This window comes from Sus scrofa, chromosome 14 (genome assembly GCF_000003025.6).
Source record: "Sus scrofa isolate TJ Tabasco breed Duroc chromosome 14, Sscrofa11.1, whole genome shotgun sequence".
NCBI lineage: Eukaryota > Metazoa > Chordata > Mammalia > Artiodactyla > Suidae > Sus > Sus scrofa.
Genome location: NC_010456.5, coordinates 19,335,371 through 19,360,903, shown reverse-complemented (window position 1 = coordinate 19,360,903; position 25,533 = coordinate 19,335,371). Strand labels below are relative to the sequence as shown.

At 35.7% G+C, this 25,533-nt stretch overlaps 1 long non-coding RNA gene across 1 annotated transcript in view; it reads left to right on the top strand.

Annotated features, from left to right (window-relative positions):
* Positions 1–25,533, top strand: part of LOC110256746 — a 182,736-nt gene that overhangs the window by 137,062 nt on the left and 20,141 nt on the right. Inside the window, exon 4 of the long non-coding RNA XR_002338665.1 lies at positions 22,423–22,634. This is a non-coding gene — a long non-coding RNA (uncharacterized LOC110256746). The remainder of the gene's footprint in view (positions 1–22,422; positions 22,635–25,533) is intronic.

Genomic DNA, 25,533 nt, shown 5'->3' with positions numbered 1-25,533 from the left:
CTCATCTCATCTTTTCCATAAAAGTATTTATTAAAGATGAATTCACAGGTAAGCTAACTTAAATGTCCTATAGAACACTACTGAGATGGTATTAACTTTTAACAAACATATAATTTAGGTTTTATAGGTAGCATTTTGGAGTTTATAGGAAACCATAGATTCCAGGAGTTTTTAGATTCTCTACTGGTCATATAATTTATCTTGATAAAGATCTTGGGTCAAAAAACAGATGTCTGAGATTGGAAACTATTTATAAAATGAGAATGTAGAAATTGTTGAAATTGAGACCAAATGTAACTAAATTCAAAAACATTTTTATTTTATAAGCAACAAACAAACAAAACCCCCTTAAGCTCAAAGTGATTAGTGATTGTGATACCATCAGAGTTTCCTTGGTACCTGTCTCACTGTAACAAAGCATTGAAATGGTGGACATTTTACAAATTGATAAATTTGAAAGTACATTTTTCAGAGAGGGAGAGAGGACTTATGTGCATGCTGGTTAAAAAAGAGGGCATGACTCACTCTGCAATAGTTTTTATACCCCACAATGTGGCCTGAGTGGAGACCCAATTTGATCTTCTGATTGGTCTTAAGCAGGATACCTTATTTGCATAGGGAACAGGTTATATGGTGGCCTGGTGTAACATTCCTTCCCTAGTAGGGGGTGAGCAGCCCAGACTGGTCAAGGTCGGGGAAGGGGCATTACAGTGAGACATAGCCAGAGGCTTTGGGTTTAAGCTCCTCAAGGAGATTGCAAATAAGTACGTTATAGGGAAAGTTAGAAGTGGGGAGATGCTGGGGGGAAAACTGAGCAAGGCTGGGAGGATAGAGGATGGATTCTGGGGCTTGGGGAGGATTAGAGTTCCGTCAGCATCAGAGAATGGTCATCAGGAAGCTGACACTTGAGCAAATATCTGAAGAAAAGTGAGAATATTGAGGACGGGTTAAGATTTTCATGGAGGAGGTGTAAAATGGTTGTTTCATTGTGTGGAGCATGAAGTGACTCAGGAAATGTGTGCAGATTACTGGGCCCTTGAATGATGGATTCATGGGTGTAAATTTGATGTTAGACAAATTAGAATGTGTGTAGAGTGTGTGTGTGTGTGTGTGTGTGTGTGTGTGTGTGTGTGTGTGTGTGTGTGTGTGTCTATGTGTCTATTCCCATCCAGTTACATGCGGGCAGACATGAATGTAGTAGGAAGAAAGTTGGATAGAATAAGAATTGTGGGTATAATGAAGTTGGAGATGGTCAAAAATTTGAGAATGTGATTCTACTGATTATCCATAAAATTTACACTGGGTACAGAAGGAAGAACAGCTTATCATGGGCATGATAACCGGAGATGGGAACAGTCAAGGGATTACTGGAAGCCTTCTTGGTGCTACTGGTAAGCTCCCTGACACTCATGGACTACCTGATGGATTCCGTACCTGATACAGGGTTCTAGAGATAGGTTATCCCTTTAAAGTGGCACTGTAGATCTCTAGGGCACACACCATCTTATGAGATCCTCATTTTTCAGATGAGGTAATTAAAAATGAAGTTAAATTTGGGCTGGTTCTCCCTAACTCTCTGGATCAATCATATTAAGAAAAGGTGATAAGAGAGTTTGCATTGTGGCTCAGTGGGTTAAGAACCCAACATAGTCTCTGTGATGATGTGGGTTTGGTCCCTGGCCTTGCTCAGTGGGTTAAGGATCTGGGCATTGCTATAAGATGCAGTGTAGGTCACAGATGTGGCTCAGATCTGGTATTGCTCTGACTGTGGGATAGGCTGAGGCTGAGGCTCTGATTCAACCCCTGGCCTGGGAATGCACATAAAAAGAAAAATAAAAGGTGTTATGTATGAAGCCTATAAACTGTTATATAGATATAACTATTATTCAATGGACAGGGGCCCTGAACACATACAGTGTGTAATTTCATAAATGATCCAAGGCAGAGTAGTAATAAGTCTTCTGTGTCCTCAAACATAAGGCTGAAAATGAACTATGAATTTAGAGTGGTGTTTTATTTCAATGCTTATTAATCTGATTTTCATAGACATTCAAAGGAGCTCTGTGTGAATACAAGAAAAATAAAGCTATTAGGAATAGCATGTTTTAATTTCTGGTAACATCATTTTTCTTTAAAAGAGAATAGATCCTGATATCTTATTTCATGGGCTTTAAAACCAAACTGGCTTGTAACTGAAATTTTAGTATACTTATATTCAATTTCAGAAATAAAGCATGATGTATTTTCCATATATGTGTAAAATAGTAGACTATGTATTTGTCATGGAGAACAGAAAGCCTAGTCCAGTAATCAAAGTCCAGTATGAGTTAGAAGTTTCTCTAGGTAAGATTCTGAAAGGAGGAAATTAAAAGTCATTAAAAGGGTTCAAATATTAAATTATAAGCTGATAAAGAGCTCCCTCTAACTCAGATGTCCTTTCCAACTTTCATTCATAATCTTTCTGTTCCAATTAAGCACAGTGACTCAGTGCTCCATGTGCTGTGTGCTTGCTGAGATGAGCCATTGCTGAGAGTGAATTATGTCAGTGTTATCTCTGGGATAGAAAGCCCTGGACTCTAGCACACCAGGTGTCATAACAGTAGGTGTAATAACTGAAGCTGCCCTTCCCAATAGTTATTTTCTCCCATCTTCCCTACTTTGAGTTAGTGGACACAATGCATTTGTCCACAAGCTTGGGTAACTTCTCTTAATTACCTATGTAATTGGCAGCTTTAAATAGGAATTTTAAAAATAACTGGGTATGGCAGCCAAACTGGCCTCTCTGTGAGCATTTAAAGAATGAGAGTGGACAAGTGAGAGGTGGTTCATCCTGTGATCATGCATGTATCTTAAATCAGGGCAGAAAAGCAGGAATTGTCACTGGAAGCATCTCATCCATTCCCATAGTAATGAAGGACATCAGTTATACTTTATTTCTCAATGTTTCTTCCTGCAGAGCTGCCCCATTTAATTGATGCCAGTGACAGAGGCTTCCTGAACTTTGCTGGGGAGTCAGTTCTGGGCTAACATGCCTCACAGTTTCCTGTTCAACCTCATTTCATTCCAACTATGCTTAAGAAAGACAAAAAATTACTTACTTCCTTCTTTCCTTTTGTGAGTCTTTCCAGAAACTCTATGCAACTCTAGAGAAGATCTGATTTTTTTTATGGCTGCCCCTATGGAATATGGAAGTTCCCAGGCCAGGGATCAAATCTGAGCTGTATCTGCAACATATGCTGCAGCTGCAGCAATGCTGAATCTTTCATAATGTACTGCACTGGGCCAGGGATCAAACCCTTGCTTCTGCAGCAACTTGAGCCACTGCAGTTGGATTCTTAATCCACTGTACCACAGCAGGAACTCCAAGATTTGATTTTAAGATTTGTTTGTTTGTTTTAATGATTTTTATGTTTTCCATTGTAGTTGGTTCTGTAAATTTCTACTGTACACTCCTATATCAAAACTTTAGGGTAACTGCAAACCAAAAATCTGCAATTGATACACACAGAAATAAGAAAAATCAACTCAAATACAACACTAAAGATATTTATAAAAACAAAAGAAGAGAGAACAAGAGAAGAAGGGAAGAAAAAAGAGCAAAATAAATCCAAAACAATTAATAAAATGTCAAGAACATACATATCAATAATTACCTTAAATGTAAATGGAATAAATGCCTCAACCAAAAGACAGAGACTGTCTGAATGGATACAAAAATAAGATCTCTATATATGCTGTCTTCAAGAGACCTACTTCATTTCTAGGGACACATACAAATTGAAAATGAGAGGATGGAAGAAAATATTCCATGAAAATGAGAATTAAAAGAAAGCTGGAGTAGCAATACTCCTATCAGAAAAAATAGACCTTAAAATAAAGAATATTATAAGAGACAAGGAATGATCAAGGATCATGATCAAAGGATCAAACCAAGAAAAAGATATAACAATTGTAAATATATGAGCACCCAACATAGGATGACCTCAGTATATGAGGCAACTGCTAACAGCCATAAGATGAGAAACTGACAATAACACAACAATAGTGAGAGACTTTAACTCCACACTTATAGCAATGGACAGTTCATCCAGACAGAAAATCAGCAAGGAAACACAGGCCCTCAATGAAACATTAGACCAGATGGATGTAATAGATATTTATAGGACATTCCATTCAAAAGCAGCAGAATACACATTCTTCTCAAGTGCACACAGAACATCTTCTAGGATTGATCTCATTCTGGGCCACAAATCAAGCCTCAATAACTTTAAGAAAACTGAAATCATATCAAGGACCTTTTCTGACCACAATGCTATATGACTGGAAATCAACAACTTGAAAAAACTGCAAAAAACACAAACACGTGGAGACTAAACAACATGCTACTAAACAACCAATGGATCACTGAAGAAATCAAAGAGGAAGTTAAAAAATACCTAGAAGAAAATGACAATAAAGATAAGACACTTCAAACCTATGGGATGTAGCAAAAGCCGTTCTAAGAGGCAAGTTTATATCAATACAAGTCTACCACAGAAAACAAGAAAAAGCTCAAATGAACAACCTAACTTTACATCTAAGGCAGCTAGAGAGAGAACAGACAAGACCTAAAGTTAGCAGAAGAAAAGAAATCATAAAGATCAGAGCAGAAATCAATGAAATGGAAATGAAGAAAACCATAGAAAAGATCAATGAAACTTAAAGCTGATTCTTTGAAAAGATCAACAAAACTGATGAATCCTTAGCCAGACTTATCAAGAAAAAAAGAGAGAGGACTCATATCAATAAAATTAGAAATGAGAAAGGAGAAGTAACAATGGACATCACAGAAATGCAAAGGAGCATAAGAGACTACTGCATGCAACTATATGCCAATAAAACAGACAACCTAGAAGAAATGGACAAATTCTTGGAAAAGTACAATCTTCCAATACTAAACCAAGATGAAATAGAAAAGATGATCAGATCAGTCACAAGTACATAAATTGAAACTGTGATTAAAAACTTCCAACAAACAAAAGTCCAGGACCAGATGGCTTCATAGGCAAATTCTATCCAACCTTTGGAGAAGACATAACACCTACTCTTCAGAAACTATTCAAAAAAATTGCAGAGGAAGGAAAATTTCCAAACTCATTCTATGAGGCCACCTTTACCTTGATACCAAAACCAAAGGTACCATGAAAAAAGAAAATTATAGGCCAATTTCACTGATGAACATAGATGCAAAAATCTTCAGCAAAATACTGGCGAACCAAATCCAACAATACATTAAAAGGATTGTACATCATGATCAAGTGGGATTTATCCCAGGGATGCAAGTGTTCTTCCATATCTGCAAAGCAATCATTCTGATATACCACGTTAACAAACTTAAGAATAAAAACCATATGATCCTCTCAATAGTTTCAGAAAAAGACTTTCACAAAATCCAACACCCATTTCTGATAATAACCCTTCAGAAGATGGGCATTTTGGGAAATTACCTAAACATAATAAAGGCCATATATGACAAACCCACAGCTAACATAATTTTCAATGGTGAAAAGCTGAAAGAATTGCTGCTGAGATCAGCAACAAGAGAAGGGTGTCTGCTCTCACCACTATTCAACATAGTTTTAGAAGTCCTAGCCATGGCAAACAGAGAAGAAAAAGAGACAAAATTAATAAATTGGAAAGGAAAATTAAAACTATCACTATTTGCAGATGACATGATACTATACCTAGAAAATCCTAATGATGCTACCAGAAAACTGTTAGAGCTCATCAATGAATTTGGCAGTCACAGGATACAAAATTAATACACAGAAATTGACTGCATTTCTATATACTAACAATGAAAGATCAGAAAGAGAAATCAGGGAAACCCATTTGCCATCACATCCAAAAGATTAAAATACTTCAGAATAAACCTACTTAAGGAGACAAAAGATCTGTACTCTGAAAAGTGTAAGACACCAATGAAAGAAAACAAAAATGACACAAACAGATGGGAAGATGTACCATGCTCTTGGATTGGAAGAATCAATACTATAAAAATGAATATGCTACCCAAGGTATTCTACAGATTTAATGCAATACATATCTAAAGTACCAAGGACATTTTTTTCACCAAACTAAAAGAAAATATCTTAAAGTTTGTTTTGAAGCACAAAAGACAAAGAATAGCCAAAGACATACTGAGAAGGAAAAATTGAGCTGGAGGAATCAGGCTCCCTGACTTCAGACTATACTACAAAGCTACAGTCATCAAAATCATATGGTACTGGCACAAATACAGAAATGTTTATCAGTGGAACAGGATAGAAAGCCCAGAATTAAACCCACACACCTACAGTAAACTAATTTATGACAAAGGAGGCAAGAATATACAATGGAGAAAACATAGCCCATTCAATAAGTGGTTCTTGGAATACTGGACACACAAGTAAAAGGATAAAATTAGAACACTTTCTAACACCATACATAAAAATAAACTCAAAATGGGTTAAAGACCTAGATATAAGACCAGCTACTATAAAACTCTTATAGGAAAATGTAGGCCAAACAGTCTCTCACATAAACCGCAGGAATATTTTCTCAGATCCATCTCCTATAGTAATGTCAATAAGAACAAAAATAAACAAATGGGGCTTAAGTAAACTTAGAAGTTTCTGTACAGCAAAGGAAACCCTAAGCAAAACAAAAAGAGAACCCACAGAATTGGAGAAAATATTTACAGATGAAGTGACTTACAAGGTATTAATCTCCAAAATTTATAAACACCTTCTTCAGCTCAATACCAAAAAAACAAACAACCCATCAAAAAATGGTCAGAAGATCTAAACAAATAGTTCTCCAAAGACATACAGTTGGCCAAAAAACACATGAAAAGATGTTCAACATCACTCATTATTAGAGAAATGCAAATCAAAACCACTATGAGGTACCACCTTACACCAGTCAGAATGGCCATCATCAAAAGGTCTACAAACAATAAATGCTGGAGAGGGTGTGGAGAAAAGGGAACCCTCAGACACTGTTGGTTGTAATGTAAATTGGTGCAACCACCATGGAAAAAAGTATGGGGATTCCTTAGAAAACTAAAAACAGAATTACCATTTGATCCAGCAATCCCACTGCTCAGCATCTATCCATAGAAATCAATGACTCGAAAAGATACGTGTACTCCAATGTTCATTTCAGCACTCTTTACAACAGTGAAGACATGGTAACAACCTAAATGTCCATAAACTGAGGAGTTACTAAAGAAGAAATGGTACATATACACAATGGAATATTACTCAGCCATCAAAAGGAAAGAAATAATGGCATTTGCAGCAACATGGATGGACCTAGAAATTATCATGCCAAGTGAAGTAAGTCAGACAGTGAGACACCAACTTCATATGCTACAACTTAAATGTGGAATCTAAAAAAAAGACATAAAAGGAGTTCCCGTTGTGGCACAGTGGAAACAAATCTGACTATAAACCATGAGGTTTGCAGTTTGGACCCCTGGCCTAACTCAGTGGGTTGAGGATCTGGCGTTGCCCTGTGCTGTGGTGTAGGTTGCAGAGGCGGTTCAGATCTGATGTTGCTGTGGCTGTGGCATAGGCTGGTGGCTACAGCTCTGATTAGACTCCTTGCCTAGGAACATCCATATGCCATGGGTGCAGCCCTAAAAAGACAAAAAGAGAAAAATAAATAAACAAAAATTTTACAAGGACACAATGAACTTCTTTGCAGAACAGATATGGACTCACGGACTTTGAAAATCTTATGGCTTCCAAATGAGACAGGTTGGTGGTTGTTGATGAGTTGGGTTTGGGGGATGGAAATGCTATAAAATCGGGTTGTGATGATCATTGTACAACTATAAATGTAGTAAAATTCATTGAGTATTTAAAAGAAAAGTCTTTTGTAATGATCCAAAAGAAAAAAAGAAAAGAAAAACTTCCAGTTCTTTCTTGCTTTGGGATCCAATGAATTCAAGAAGATACTCAGAAGATAAAATAAACTTTTAGAAGATTGTTACCTCTGCAACTACTTATGGATGTATTTTTTTCTAACACTGCACTACTAAAATGGAATATAGAAATAATCTAGATATTCCACTGCTAATACTCCTTTGCAACCGTCAGATGTCCCAATCTCAAATTTTTGAGTTCACAGAAACTGCCTCATCTTTCTTTTTAATGAATTTTACAAATCTTATAAATTTGTATTTATAAAATATAGACGAAAAAAAAGAGCCAACCTGAGTTCCAATGATAGATCTGCCAGTTAATGGCCATATAACTTTGGAAACGTTATTTTAACCCATCTGTGTCTCAGTTTCTCACCTTCAATGGATAATAATAGTACCTACCCAATAATTATGTTATAAAGATTAGAAACTGATTCAAATATTTTAAACATTTGGCATAAAGATACCTGTCTTCATCCCTTCTTTCACCTGTTATTAGAGCTATATGTAAATCTGGCAATAGCTTTTATTAGCTATTACCATGTGGATTACATGTATAGGCAGGGACCATTATGCCCCAGGTATTTTATATCAATGTGATAATCAAAACAAAAAAGATGAAAAGATTCACAATTTCATTAAATCTATAGATCAAAATGTTTTTATTTAACCCAGAGTAATATTTAATGTTTTTAATTTTAGCAGCACTTTTTTTTTTCATGACGTTCTGGGACAGCAGATGACATTCATCAAACACAATTTTTTGGTTTATGCTGCCTTCCATTCACTATGTAGTGAGAATTATTTTAGGAAATGTACAGTATGAAGGGAAAGGAGAAGGAAATCCTCTCCTTCAGATCATAGACATTGTTCTGGGGTATCACATTCCCAGATGTAAGAGCTGTTTTAACTAGGGAACCCATTTTTGCTCCTGATTGGAATATCACAATGCTCAAAGTTCAACCTTACTGTCATGTTCACTTGTTGAGTTTTTAAATCATATTACCCCTTTCCTTCTGTCAATTCTGATTGATTTCTCTCACATAATTAAACTTCTCTGTGATCTTTACTCTCCAGAAGCCTTAGTGGAAAGCGAGGTTGGTGAGCCTAGACTTCAAACACTCCCATGCTGGAAACTACACACTGTAGCCAATAATCTGTTGAGTGCCTGCTATGTTTTAGTTTATTGTTCATTCCTTTATATGTTTTGTTGGTAATGTGGTGGTTACTTTTCTATGTCAACTTGACTGGGCCACATGTTACCCAGGTAATGAGTCAAGACTTACTAAGGGTGTGTCTGTGAGGCTGTTTCTGGATGAGGCTAACATTTGGATTGGAGGACAATTGAAAGAAGATGCCTTCCTCAATGTGGATGGCCTCATTCAGTCAACTGAAGACCTGAGCAGAACAGAAAGGTTGAGTCAGAGGAACTTGGCCTGTCTGCTGAGCTGGAACATGGGTTTCTCTTGCCCTTGAACTTGGGCTAGAATTTATACCACTAGTTCTCCTGGTTTTTAGGATCTTTGGACTCGGGCTAGAGCTGTACCATTGGCTCTGTGGGGTTTCCATTAGGCCAACTGCAGATCTTAGGACAGCTCAGCCTCCATAATGATGTGGACCAATTCCAGATGATAGATTTCCATTATATATGTGCATGTGAGTGTAAACACACAGTTGGCCTTTGAACAACACGTGTTTGAACTGCAAGGGTCCACTTCTGTGTGCATTCTTTTCAATAATAAACACTATAGTGCTACACAATCCATGTTTGGTTGAATCCATGGATCACAAACCATAGATTTAGAGGGCTAATTGTAGGGCTTGAGCACCTGAATTTTGGTATCCCTGGGGGCTGCTGAATCAAATCCCTATGGTTACCAAGGGATAACTCTGTCTATACAGATGGATAGATAGATAGATAGATAGATAGATAGATAGATAGATAGATAGATAGATAAATGGATGGATGATAGATAGATAGATGATAGATGGATAGTGATATTGATATCTCCCATTGGCTTTGTTTTACGAGATCTCTCACTAATATAGATAGGCAGTGTTTTAGCAAGTTGGATAATATAATTTGCTTTACAAAATAGAAAATTGAAGTTTCTTCAGAAAAGATATAATCCTAAATTCACTCAACAAACAGTTGGGAGATCTGGAATTTCATCTCAGTTTTCCACGATTACAAATCTCACACTGTATCTACTTCATATCAGCTACACAAAAAGTAAGAGGAGAGTCTGAAACCAGTCCTGTGTTTACTCTAAGATATGGCAACTCAGAATGTATTTGCCTACTTAAGACTGATGGCTGCTGAGAAGTCACACACACCCCTGCTCACATGGCCAGGCTTCTCTCCTGAGTCCCGCTGCCTGCATCTCCATAGGTGTACACCAGCTCAAGGCTGAAAGAACAAAACCAGTTTATCATGTATTGCCTTTTATTCATGCAGTTTATTTCCATCCTCAGAAATAGATAAGAACTAGTACCATGTATTCTTCATTCTATTGAATTCCCATTGAATCTTCAGGACTCAAATTCTTAAATAATTACATGGCTTAGTATAAAAATTGTGGTAGAACCTTTTTATGGAAAATTTTTATGAAAAAATAACTAATTAAGGGCACCGTCCTTCCAACAGATTGTTATGGTGAACAGAACGCCTGTGAGTCTAAATATAATATCAAGACCTATGAATCTTCCCTCTACTTCTATTCTTAGAATTCCATCTTGGTGGGGTGTAGCACAATAGACCCATTTCCTGTTTATTTTTGTTAATGAAACATGTATTTTTTTCATTGAGGAGAAATTAGTGTTCCTTTTTTATTTTCTGTTTTGTCAGACTAATTTAATATCTTTAATTTTCATGACCCTATATACTGGATCTGTATTATTTTGTTTTCATTTCTGATGGACAATATTTGAAGTCTGCCTTGAAATAATCTTGCATTTGCACTGCAATCCCTTTTGCAAAGTTTATTTGATCTGTTTTGGGCTGGCTTCCAGGACAGCTATTTAAGCATCTTGTTGCTAGGTTTTATTGCCTCCTGACCTTAATTCATTTTCATATAGATGCTCTCCAGTTATGTTTAAAAGGGATCAAGGATATTTTAAAACTAAGAACTCCCCTTTTGAGGGACCCTCCCACTATTATATATGCAATCTTTTCATCTTTAAAAGTAGAAATAAACCAAAAAGCCACGTTAATATGCCTCTTCTTTTTGTCAGCACAGACTCACTCTAAAAGCCATTACCACTCAACTAAGTTCTGTGTAGCTCTTGTTCTCTTCAATTGCTATCCCCCCCCTTTTTTTTGGCATACTCTCTTGCTGTGTCCTAATCCCACTCTTAGGGATATTTTATCAGGTCACCTGCTTTCTAAGTTCACTCCCTTGTGAGCTAGTCGGGCATGACAAAGGGAAACTACTTCATAGTTTTGCTACCTAATTCTGACACCTTTTTTTTCAAAGAGGTTTCTTAAAAATGCTTTCACTTCCTATCAGATCTGAAGGAAAGAATATCTCAAAGAGGAGCCCTTAAGCACTTGCCAATTAAATCTGGGCCATTTCCTATAATATTTTTGAGCTCCCTTTGAAGAAGGATTTCTCTGTGTCTCACATCTGTTAAATTTCACTCTTTATATTGCTATTTATGCCCCTACGAGGCTTGTGACCTCTGAATATTTTTTTTTTTGAGATGGATTTCCCTAGCACCTATGGCTTCGATTTTGATTTTTTCAGTCTTTTCTGTATGAGAAAGAGGGAAGAAAGGGTATATTATGCTATATACCAGACTAAAAAGAAAGATGATATATAGCATAATATAGTTTAACAACTACTCAAACCTTACAGAAAATATAGAAAAATGTGTACATCACTTCTGAAAAGGGCCTCAGCACAGGAAAAGGAAATGCAGAAGGAATAACTGATTAGAGTATTTATTTCTTAAAATTGTTTTAGACTCCTAAACCATAGAATATGCCGTTAAATTTGCCTATAATGTATTGTACAATAAATATTCACTTTTGTTAACTGGAATGGTGAAAAGGATTCAATATTTGAAATTCCAAAACAGTATGTGATGATTCCCTATTCTCATAAGGCCAGGAGGAAGTGGCACCTATGCTGAAATTCTTTATCCAATGGAAGAATTCTGTGTCCAATGAAAATATATTGTGAGAATTAAGAAAGAAATTAAGGTATCAGGTGAGGAAATCAGGTGAAAAAAATGAAGAGAATTTGTAGTCAGCAGAACTACCTTAAAATAACTGTTAAAGGGGTTTTCTAAACAGGAATGAAATGATTAAAGAAGGAGCTTTGGAACATTAGGGAGGAAAGAGGAACACAGTATGAAAAATTATGGGTAAATGAAATTGACTTTTCTTCTCAAATTTTCAGTTACATTTGGTGATTGAAGCAAAAATTGTTACACTGTCTGATGTAGTTCTAAATTTGTATTAGAAAAAATACTGAATGTATTAGAAAAATACATTTTTTCTAAATGTATTTTAAGGGGGGAAGGTGTAAACATGAAGAGAGGTAAATTTTTACACATTACTTAGACTGGTAAATCAATTGACTGTGATAAGTTATGCATATATAGTACTACACCTGGAGCAACCACTAAAAAAAACTATAAAACACATGCAATAAAAATACTATGGATAAATGAAAATGGAATTCTAAAAATGTTCAAGTAAACTATAGGAAAGCAGGAACAAAAACAGAGAAATGAAAACCTAAGAACAAATATTAAACAAACAAAAATGGTGGATGTAAACCTGTACATATCTATTATCACATTAAGTGTAAATGGTCTAAAAGCACCAACTATAGACAGAGGAGGATTATCGGAGAGAATTGAAAAGCATGACCCAGATATATGCTGCCTTCAAGAAACTGACTTCAATTATAATGCTATAGACAGTTTAAAAGTTAAATAATGGGAAAAGATATGCCATGCAATCATTAATCAAAAAAACCAAAGTGGCAATATTAAATTTCAGAACAAAGAACTGTGAGAGATAGATACTGTATAATGATAAAAGAGTTTCTGCCAAGAAAAGATAACAATCCTTAATATGTAAGCACCAAAAAAAGAGCTACAAAATATGTGGAGAAATAGTCAAAGCTATAAATGTGGTTGGAAACTTTAATAATATTTTCTCAATAATTGATACAATAATTAGGAAAAAATCAGCAAGGCTATAGAACCCAATATCAACTAACAGAATCAATATTTATAGAACACTCTAACAACAGTGAAACACACAAAATTTTCCGATCCCACATAATGTATACCAAGATTTACTGTATCTGGGGCCATAAAGCAAAACTCATAAAATCTAAAAAAAAATTGCTAACATACAGATAGTGTTTTTAACTGCAACCAAATCAAACAAGAAATCATTAAACAACTTCTAAATAATCCATGTGTGAAAGAGGAAGTGTCAAGATAATGAAAATTAAAATACAACACATAAAAATTTGCGGGATGTGGTTAACAATAGTGAAATTTAAAGTATTCAATGAATGGGTTACAAAAGAAAGATTTCAATTAGTTACTGAAATTCCGACCTCAAGATAAAATAATGGAAATCACCCAATCAGGACAGCAGACAGAAAATCAAATGAAAAAACATAAAAGCAATATAAGAGACCTATCGGATAATATAAAGCAGGCCAATCTACACATAACAGGAATTCCAGAAGGAAAAGAAAAAGAAAAGGGGATTGAAAATATATTTGAGGAAATTATGGTTGAAAACTTTTCAAATCTAAAGCATACTGATATCAAAATATGGGAAGCACAGAGGGCCCCAAACAAGTTGGCCCCAAACAAGTTGAACCCAAATGGGACCACACCAAGACATATTATAATAAAAATGGCAAAAGTTAAAGATAAAGAGAGGATTTTAAAGGCAGCAAGAGAAAAGCAAAGCATCAATTATAAGGGAACCCCCATAAAGCTATCAGCTTATTTCTCTATAGAAACACTGCAGGCCAGAAGGGAGTGGCAAGATATATTTAAAGTGCTGAAAGGAAAAAAATTTGCAACCTAGAATACTCTATCCAGCAAGAATATCATTTAAAGTAGAAGGGGAAATAAAGAATTTCTCCAACAAACAAAAGCTAAAAGAGTACAGCAATTCTAAACCCATTCTAAAAGAAATACTGAAAGGGCTTCTCTAAATTAAAAGAGAGAGAAAAAAAGATAGAAAAAGAAGAATTAGGATGGAAGAAACCACAATTGGAAAGCAATCACTTAAATAAGCCAGCATACAGATCTAAACATGAAGATGTTAAAAAAAGACATCAAAATCATACAATGTGGGGAAGAAAAATATGAAAATAGAGATTGTTTTTTTTTTATTTTAATGATATGTCTGAGCCTATATGACTATCAGGAAAAAGCAAGCAGATATAGGAAGGCTTAACCTGCTAAAAAAACAGGGCAACCACAAATCAAAACCAAACATTACAGTCACAAAAACTGAAAAGTACTCAAAGTATAAAATAAACCATTCAGCCAAAAAAAGAAAAGAGAAACATAGAATCAACCAGAAAACAAGGTTTAAAATGGAAATAAATACATATCTATCAATAATTACCTTAAATGTCAATGGACTGAATTCTCTAATCAAAAGATACAGAGTGGCATATTGAATAAAAAAGCAAAAACCTACAATCTCCTGTCTACAAGAGACTCACTTTAGGGCAAAGGACACATATAGATTTAATGTGAGGGGGTGGGAAAGGATATTTCATGCCAATGGAGAAGACAAGAAAGCAAGAGTTGTAATACTCATATCAGACAAAATAGACTTGAAAACGAAGGCCATAAAGAAAGGCAAAGAAGGACATTATTTAATGGTTAAAGGATCCATTGAAGAAGAGGATATTACAACCTTCAATATGTATGCCCCTAATATAGGAGCACCCAGATACCTCCAACAAATACTAACAGATATAAAAGGAGAAATTGATGGGAATACAATCATAGTAGGAGACTTTAACACCCCACTCACATCACTGGACAGATCCTCTAGACAGAAAATCAATAAGGCAACAGAGATCCTAAAGAACACAATAGAAAAGTTAGACTTAATTGACATTTTCAGGATAGTACATCCAAAAAATATCAGAATATATATTCTTCTCAAGTGCACATGGAACCTTCTCAAGAACTGATCACATACTGGGGCACAAAGCTAACCTCAACAAATTTGAGAGTAGAGAACTTATTTCAACTATCTGCTCTGAACACAATGGCATGAGACTAAAAATCAATCACAGGAAAATAAACGAAAAAAAAAAACTAACTACATGGAGACTAAACAACATGCTACTAAAAAACCATAGGTCAATGAGGAAATCAAGAAGGAAATTAAAAAATACCTGGAGACAAATGATAGTGAATACACAACCACTCAAAATCTATGGGATGCTGCAAAAGCAGTACCCAGAGGGAAGTTCATAGAAATATAGGCCTTCTTCAAAAAAGAAGAAATATCTCAAATCAACAACTTAACCCACCGCCTAAATGAATTAGAAAAAGAACCACAAACAAAACCTAAAGTCAGCAGAAGGAAGGAAATCATAAAGATCAAAGAGGAAATCAATAAAATAGAGATTCAAAAAATCACTGAAGAAATCAATAAAACCAAGAGGTGGTTCTTCGAAAAGGTAAACTAAATTGAGAAACCTCTGGCTAGACTCACCAAGAAGAGGAGAGAAAAAACCCAAATAAACAAAATAATAAATGAAAAGGGAGAAGTCACAATTGATACTAGAGAAATACAAAAAACCATGAGAGAATACTATGAACAATTCTATGGTAACAAATTTGTCAACCTGGAAGAAACGGATAACTTTCTAGAGACTTGCAGCCTGCCAAAACTGAGTCAAGAAGAAATAGATCAACTGAACAAACTGATCACTAGAAATGAAATTGAATATGTCATAAAAACACTCCTTGCAAATAAAAGTTCAGGACCAGATGGCTTCACAGGTGAATTCTACCAAAACATACAGAGAGGAACTTATATATGTCTACGTTTAACTTTTTCAAAATTTGGAAGAAGAAGCAACATTCCCAAAGACATTCTATGACACCACTGTCACCCTAATTCCAAAACCAGACAAATATAGCACCAAAAAAGAGACCTGTAGGCCAATATCTTTGATGAATATAGATGCAAAAATTCACAACAAAATTTTAGCCAGTTGACTCCAACAACATATCAAAAAGATCGTACACCATAACCAGGTGGGATTCATCCCAGGTGTACAAAGATGGTTCAACATATGCAAATCAATCAACGTCACACACCACATTCACAAAAGAAAAGTCAAAAACCACATGATCATCTCAATAGACGCAGAAAAAGCATTTGACAAAGTCCAACATCCATTCATGATAAAAAGTCTTACCAAAGTGGGTATAGAGGGAACATTCCTTAACATAATCAAAGCCATTTATGATAAACCCACAGCAAATATAATACTCAAAAGAGAAAAGCAGAAAGCCTTCCTACTAAAATCTGGAACAAGACAAGGATGCCCACTCTCACCACTTTTATTCAACATAGTACTGGAAGTCCTAGGCACAGCAATCAGACAAACAAAAGAAATAAAAGGCATCCAAATGGGAAGAGAAGAGGTAAAACTGTCACTGTATGCAGAAGACATGATACTATATGTAGAAAACCCTAAGGACTCTACCCAAAAGCTACTTGAACTGAACAACAAATTCAGCAAAGTAGCAGGATATAAGATTAACATTCAGAAGTCAGTCTCATTCCTGTATACTAACAATGAAATATTAGAAAAGGAATACAAAAATACAATACCTTTTAAAATTTCACCCCCCAAAATCAAAGACCTGGGAATACACCTGACCAAAGAGGTAAAGGACTTATATGCTGAGAACTATAAAACATTCATCAAGGAAATTAAAGAAGATGTAAAGAAATGGAAAGATATTCTACACTCCTGGGTTGGAAAAATTCATATTGTAAAATTGGCCGTACTACCCAAAGTGATCTACAGATTCAATGCAATCCCTATCAAATGACCCATGACATTTTTCACAGAAGTAGAAAAAACAATCCAAAAATTTATGTGGAACCGCAAAAGACCCAGAATTGCCAAAGCAATCCTGAGGAACAAAATGTAAGCAGGAAGCATAACTCTCCCAGACTTCAGGGTATATTACAAAGCCAGAGTAATCAGTGTGGTACTGGCATCAAAACGGACATAGAGACCAATGGAAAAGAATAGAGAACCCAGAAATAAACCCAGACACCTATGGTCAATTAATCTTTGACAAAGGAGGCAAGAACATAAAATGTGAAAAAGACGGTCTTTTCAGCAAGTATTGCTGGGAAACCTGGACTGCTGCATGCAAAGCAATGAAACTAGAATGCACCCTTACTCCACACACCAAAATAAACTCAAAATGGCTTAAAGAATTAAATATAAGACAAGACACCATCAAACTCCTGGATGAGAACATAGGCAAAACATTCTCTGACATTAACCTTACAAATGTTTTCTCAGGTCAGTCTCCCAAAGCAACGGAAATAAAAACAAAAATAAACCAATGGGACCTAATCAAACTGACAAGCTTTTGTGCAGCAAACGAAATCATGAAAAAAAAGATAACCTATGGAGTGGGAGAAAATAGTTTCAAATGATGCAACTGACAAGGGCTTAATCTCTAAAATATACAAACAACTTATACAATTCAACAGCAAAAAAGCCAACAACCCAATTGAAAAATCGGAAAAAGACCTGAATGTACATTTCTCCAAAGAAGATATACAGATGGCCAAGAAGCACAAGAAAAAATGCTCAACATCCCTGATCATTAGAGAAATGCAAATCAAAACTACTCTGAGGTACCACCTCACACCAGTCAGAATGGCCAACATTAATAAGTCCACAAATAACAAGTGCTGGAGGGGCTGTGGAGAAAAGGGAACCCTTCTGCACTATTCATGGGAATGTAAATTGGTAAAACCACTAGGAAAACAGTATGGAGGTATCTTAGAAAACTATACATAGAACTACTATATGACCCAGCAGTCCCACTCTTGAGCATATATCCAGACAAAACTTTCACTGAAAAAGACACATGCACCTGCATGTTCATGGCAGCATTATTCACAATAACCAAGACATGGAAACAACCTAAATGTCCATCAACAGATGATTGGCTTAAGAAGAAGGGCTAAAATACACAATGGAATACTACTCAGCTATAAAAACGAACAAAATAATACCATTTGCAGCAACATGGATGGAACTAGAGACTCTCATACTGAGTGAAGTAAATCAGAAAGAGAAAGATAAATGCTGTATAATATCACTTGTATCTGGAATCTAATATACAGCACAAATGAACCTTTTCACAGAAAGTAAAATCACAGATTTGGAGAATAGACTTGTGGTGGCCAAGGGGGAGGGAGTGTGGTGGATGGGGAGCTTGAGGTTTAATAAATGCAAACTATTGCTTTTGGAATGGATTAGCAATGAGATCCTGCTGCGTAGCACTGAGAACTCTGTACAGTCACTTTTGATGGAGCAGGATAATGGGAGAAAAAAGAATGTATACATGTATGTGTAAGTGGGTCACCATGCTGTAAAGTAGAAAAAAAAATTGTGTTGGTGAAATAACAATTTAAAAAATTTAAAAAATAAAAATAAAATACCAATACACCAAAAACAAAAAGAATGTAGAAAAAGAAGAGCAAAATAAATCCAAGCCAAGGGGAAAAAAAACTAATAAAGATAACAGTCTAAAACAATGAAACTGAAAACAAAACACAAACAATAGAGAAAACAGATACAATAAAGAACTGCTTCTCTGAAATTAAAAATATTGATAAAGCTCTGGTAAGACTGACAAAGAAAAAAAGAAAACACAAATCCTTAATATCAGGAATTAAATTAGTTATCTCTATGAACCACTCAGACCTTAGAAGGATAAAATGGGAATATTACACACCACTCTACACACAGAAATATGACAATTTTGATGACATCCAATTCCTTGGAAAACCAAACTACCACAGCTCACTCAATATAAAACTGGTAATTTGTATAGCATAATTATTATTAATAAAACTGATTTTGAAGAGAAATCTAGAGGTGAAGATGGCTTCACTGAAGAATTTTTCTGCATGTTTAAAGAATTAACACCAATTCTACACAGTGTGTTTTGGGATGTGTGTGTGTCTGTGTGTGTGTGTGTTTGCACTATGTGTGTATATCTTCCACATTTGAAAAAGGCAGAGGGTAGCAGATGACCCTTAAGGATCTTCCTGAAGGTCATCTGTCTTGTAGATGACCATCTATGTTAAATGCATCATCATTTTTTTTTCATTTTGTAATGATTTTTATTTTTTCCATTATAGTGGTTTACAGTGTTCTGTCAATTTCCTACTGTATAACAAGGTGACCCAGTCACACATGCATGTATACATTCTTTTTTCTCACATTATTATGCTCCATCATAAGTGACTAGATATAGTTCCCAGTGCTATACAACAGGATCTCATTGCTTATCCATTCTAAAGGCAATAGTTTGCATCTACTAACCCCAAATTCCCAATCCATCCCACTCCCTTCCCCTCCCCATTGGCAACCACAAGTCTGTTCTCCATATCTATGATTTTCTTTCTTTTTTTTTTTTTGTCTTTTTGCCTTTTATAGGGCTGCTCCTGCAGCATATGGAGGTTCCCAGGCTAGGGGTCCAATCGGAGCTACAGCTGCTGGCCTACGCCAGAGCCACAGCAATGTGGGATCCAAGCAGTGTCTGCAACCCACACCGCAGCTCATGGCAATGCTGGATCCTTAACCCACTGAGCAAGGCCAGGGATCTAACCCACAACCTCATGGTTCCTAGTTGGATTTATTAACCACTGAGCCACGATGGGAACTCCCATGATTTTCTTTTCTGTGGAAAGTTTCATTTGTGCCATATTAAATGCATCTTTAAATATACATCAGATGAGGTGGTGGTATCAGTGTACAGTGGCCATGATGCTGGGCTTTCCTAAAGGGTAGAATAACAGAGGGGCATGGCAAAGGAAGTTCTCATTTCAATGAATGTTGCTTCATTTTTGTATAAATTACAAAGTTATATTAAAATGTCTATATTAACTAAACCCTCATTACATGCATTTTTCCACTAAAGTTAATATGAACATACCATTTAACACAGCATAAATAAATAGAAACCATGGTTTTGAATAACATAACTTCTTGATCAGTTGTATTCCAAGTTCTCATCTTTGCTGAGGATTAGATGCCTCCATACTTGCATATTTATAAAGGTTGTATACAAACTATGAATTAGATGTGGTTTTCCTTATTTTTCACCTGCTAGTGCTTAATAATTAAATTATTTTGCTTACATAACCACAAGTGCATATTTTTAAGACAGTCTTCATTTTTTCCCAAAACATTGCTATCGACATTTTATTTTTATTTTTTATTTTTTTTAGGGCTGCCCCCACAGCATATGGAGGTTCCCAGGCTAGGGATCAAATTAAAATCAGGGCTACAGCCACTGGCTTACACCACAGCCACAGCAACACCAGATCCAAGCCGTGTAACCCACTCAGGGAGGCCAGGGATTGCATCCGTAGCCTCATGATTCCTAGTTGGATTTGTTTCCACTACACCAGAATGGGAACTGCACTACTGACATTTTAAACACCACATGTTTTTCTTCCCATGACATCCACATTCCTTATTATTTGCATAACTAGGATTATGCTTTTACAACTCAGTAGAAGAGTAACCTTTAAGAGTGGTTCATAAGTTATGTTTGATTGATTTTTATGCAATTTTTTGATTTATTCTCAAAAACACCCCAACATTTCATTTAGATTTTACCTTCCTAAGATTGAGTAAATTGTGCCCATTCTGGAGAATGTTTTTCAAAGAACTTACTTACATATTTAATTGAGCTGATGGAATTGTTTTTTGATCTATGAAAGAGATGTCAACATTTTAAATTGTGGTGAAATGTAACCCTTGCATGCTGACAAATCCTCGTTTAGAGTGACATAAAGCACTTTAATGGTTTAAAAGCTCTGAAGGGGTTTTATGCCTAACATTATTTCCTCATTTAACTTCCTTTAATATTTTCCCAGGAAGTACTCCAGTGGGACAGAGTGTTGAAGAAACACAAATCAATTTTTAAGTTGCCGGTTATTTAATTTACCACATGTTTCTGTGGTATTCTTATTATTTATAATTAAATTCCCTAGTCTCGTGTATACAGCTTTCTAAGTCCCTCAGTATCCCTCTGCTTTGTTGAAAAGTTCAGTCATATCTGACAACACCGATCTGGCATTTCAATGTGACCAACGTAGACATCACACCCATTTTTCATTAATATATACAAAGAGACATTCAGGAGACAGCAATGCCTTGGGTCTCTGGCACCACTGTCTGGGGCACCTCTGGGTGCGAGGTTCCAAGGATGAGCTTGGGGTCCTTACACTGAGCAACTAGTTTGTCCTGGCTAGTTTTCACTTTAAAAAAGGAGAAGATGGCTCTTCCCAACTTGAGTCCCCGTTTTCCCCAGGAAATATAGTTGATAACTTATTGTTTGTTTTGATTGTATTCAATGAGTCTGTATAAAACTAGAATTCACTCCAAATACAGCTTAAGTAAAAGAAAAAAAAAAGTTTGGTTCCAATCTAATTAGTTATACTTCATTTTTAGCAGGTAAAATTCAAATTAATTCTTTTTTTTTTTTTTTTTTTTGTCTTTTTGCCTTTTCTAGGGCCGCACCTGTGGCATATGGAGGTTCCCAGGCTAGGGGTCTGTCTAACTGGAGCTGTAGCCACCGGCCTACATCAGAGCCACAGCAACAGGGGATCCGAGCCATGTCTGTGACCTACACCACAGCTCACGGCAGCACCAGATCCTTAACCCACTGAGCAAGGCCAGGGATCAAACACGGAACCTCATGGTTCCTAGTCGGATTCGTTAACCACTGAGCCACGACGGGAACTCCCAAATTAATTCTTAAATGACCATTTACTCTTTTATGCCATATAATTAAAAACAACTTTTAACTTTGACAGTTGTATCACCAAATTAACTTACCTAAACTTTCACTAGATGTTTTAAAATAACTCTTTTCTGACAAGCCATTTGGACTGATTAACCAAAGAGCTGGCAAATAATAAAGTAATTACCACTTATTTAATTAGTACATTAGACAATAAATAAATAAAATTTATTGGTATTTATTATAAAAGATATCATATTTATTAGATGTTATCTTAGCCTATCGTGACTTCTTGTTTCATTATAAAGCCATGAACTTGTTCTGCAAAAAACTTTGTTGAAAACACCAAGGATAGGCAACCCCTCTCATCCTCTGCATACACATAGCTCAAAATACATTCATTATCTTTTTTTTTTTTTCCTGTCTTGTTTCAGGGCATTCCTGATATCACTTCTTTTCATTTCATTGTGACAACTGCGGACTCTAAGATCCAAGTGTATCAGTAACACGTATTCATTTATTGTTTCTATGTGGTATGAGAAGAAACAGAAGTCTCATCTTCTTAGCTTGCTCCATGATACAAAATCTTCACACCAGCAACTCCTCACCCATGAACACAGACCATGTTGAAAATCTGTCTGGCCAGGTAAGCATTAGCTGTATCGCCTGCATTCTTTTAAAACCTATTTGATAGGCATGCACATATAGATTTTTCAAATTCTCCTATTGTTTCAGTATTCAGAGATTATTACTGAATAACAAAAAAGAAAACTTGAGTTCCTCAGGCAATCAGGTCAAAAACCTTGGACCAAACTAAAGCTTGAGCAAATTACATTCTCCAAGAATGAGTCTGGGATCCCACAGGCCAGGATTTTAGATTTAGTATTTTTCACTCTTGCTAAGAAGGTCACAACTGCATAAACAGGCAACAAAACAGGACAATCACAGTTCTGATTAAGCACTGAGGGCAACTGATACATACTTGTTACGTATGGTGATGTTTATTGACTGAAGTCTTGGTTTGCCTGAACTGCCCCAGTTGTAACACCAAACATCCCACACCTCTGGAAACTGCCCAGTTCTGGGAAAACCAGGATGTTGGTATCTCTGTAATGAGATCATGACATTTAATTAAAACTATTCACTTATTTTCATTTCATTGTATTTGAATAAATGCAATTGTGCTTTAAGATAGGTAAGAATACTCAGTGCCAATTATTTTTAAATATTTGACTAACCAATCAACAACTTTATTTCATATTATGTATTTTTAGTAGACATTAGAGTAATCATGAAAAACTTTGTTTGGGGCATAATACAATTAAATCTGAAGTTGTAACAAAAATAGACTTTTGAAAGACATTTTATATAGTAAAAAAAGAAACATTAAGACTCTGTTCTAAACTCTTTGTTAGACCCTGAATAATAAGATAAATAAAATGAAATCTTTTTTACTCTTAGAACTTGCAATGTCAAGTTTTCAAGTTTCTATGGAAACAACTTCACAATTTTAATAGAGTAGATAATTGTATTGTTGATAAGATTCTTAACTCATTTACTTGACAAAAGTTGAGTATTTATTTATTTATTTATTTTTGTCATAAGTATAGTGCCTATATGGGCTGACTTTTGGTCCTCTGACTTAAATAGGCTTATTCTTTTGGAAGCAAGAGCTATTTGGATCCATTAAATACTAGTTTTCAAAAAAGTTATAATACTCCCATTTTTGTGTGATGGAGTCAAAACAACACTTTTGAATTAAAGTCCTAGAATTTTAGGACTATACAAATAACTAAGAAATAGCTTAAAGAATAGCAAGTGCATTTATATGATCATTTATTTCCCTAGTCTTTTTTTTTTTAGTTTATAATGATTTTTATTTTTTTTTTCCATTATAGCTGGTTTACAGTGTTCTGTCAATTTTCTACTGCAAAGCATGGTGACCCAGTTACACACACATGTGTACATTCTTTTTTCTCACGTTATCATGATCCATCATAAGTGACTAGACATAGTTCCCAGATCCTACAAAGCAGGATCTCATTGCTAATCCATTCCAAAGGCAATAGTCTGCATCTATTAACTCCAAGAACCCCATCCATCTCACTCCTTCTCTCTCCCCTTTGGCAACCACAAGTCTATTCTCCAAGTCCATGATGTTCTTTTATGTGGAAAGGTTCATTTGTGCCATATATTAGATTCCAGATAGAAGTGATACATGGGGTTCAAATCTGGGTGCCCCCTCATCATTTGCATTGGTGGTATAAGTAGTGAGCATAAATGCCTTCCCTAGTCTTTTTAATATTTGGTACTTCAAAGCATTGTCTTGAAGAATAATGCTAAAACTGACTAATTTTCTAGACTAGCTCAGGTAAACCAATTTTGTAGATATATAGACAAAAACTTTATATTCACAATAAAGAGAACATGTTTTGTAATGCAAATAATACAAAAGTAATTCATAAAAATATTTTTCAGATTTCTTAACCTGGAAACCCATGTGATGTTTTGGCAATGCAAACACTAATGTGTCACTTCTCTACAGATGCACACCACACACATACACACACACACACACACACTCTCACAGTTAACACTTTTTACTGGATACTCATTGCTTTAAATATTAGGACCAAAATTAGACTGTGTGATTAACGTTTCTTTTCTGCATTGGCCTGCAGGCCGCATTAAATAGGGGCCACATCTGTGTTTGCTCAGCACTGCCCACTTGAATGCCTAGCTCTTGGTCAACACCAGATTTGGATAAAGAAACAAATTAAGTTTTGTTTTTTTCTATTACATGCTGGCATTTGAGGAAAAGAAGATTAATTCTCAAAGGATGGTAGGGAAGATGATAGTAAGTTTAAAGGAAACTTCAGGGGAATTTTAATATTTCAGAGGGTGGTATTTATTCTTTACTATATATAATTTTTTTTTTAAATTCATGATGCAGGTACAGACCCACAACCACAGTAACATAAGGCATTGTTGAGATAATTAATTTTTTAAAAATTCACAATATGTCTGAAGAAAAGAAAGAAAGAAAACATTTTCAAGTAATGAATAATAATTAGAAGTGTTAAGAGTTGATTTAGCAAGATGTGTATTGTATAACCTGAGGATTTGTGTAAAGTAGCATTGCTAATCAGAAAATGGTTAGGAGTTCCCCTCGTGGCACAGTGGTTAACGAATCCGACTAGGAACCATGAGGTTGCGGGTTCGGTCCCTGCCCTTGCTCAGTGGGTTAACGATCCGGCGTTGCCGTGAGCTGTAGTGTAGGCTACAGACGCGGCTCGGATCCTGCGTTGCTGTGGCTTTGGCGTAGGCCAGCGGCTACAGCTCCAATTTGACCCCTAGCCTGGGAACTTCCATATGCCGCGGAAGCAGTCCAAGAAATAGCAAAAAAAAAAAAAAAAAAAAAAAAAGGACAGAAAGTGGTTAAAGATCAAAGAGAGTTGCATAAAGGGGAGAAAAGAGACAAGGGTCAGATGATTGTTGAGCCGGTTAACAGGCTAGAACTCAGTACATCCTGATTTGGAAGGATC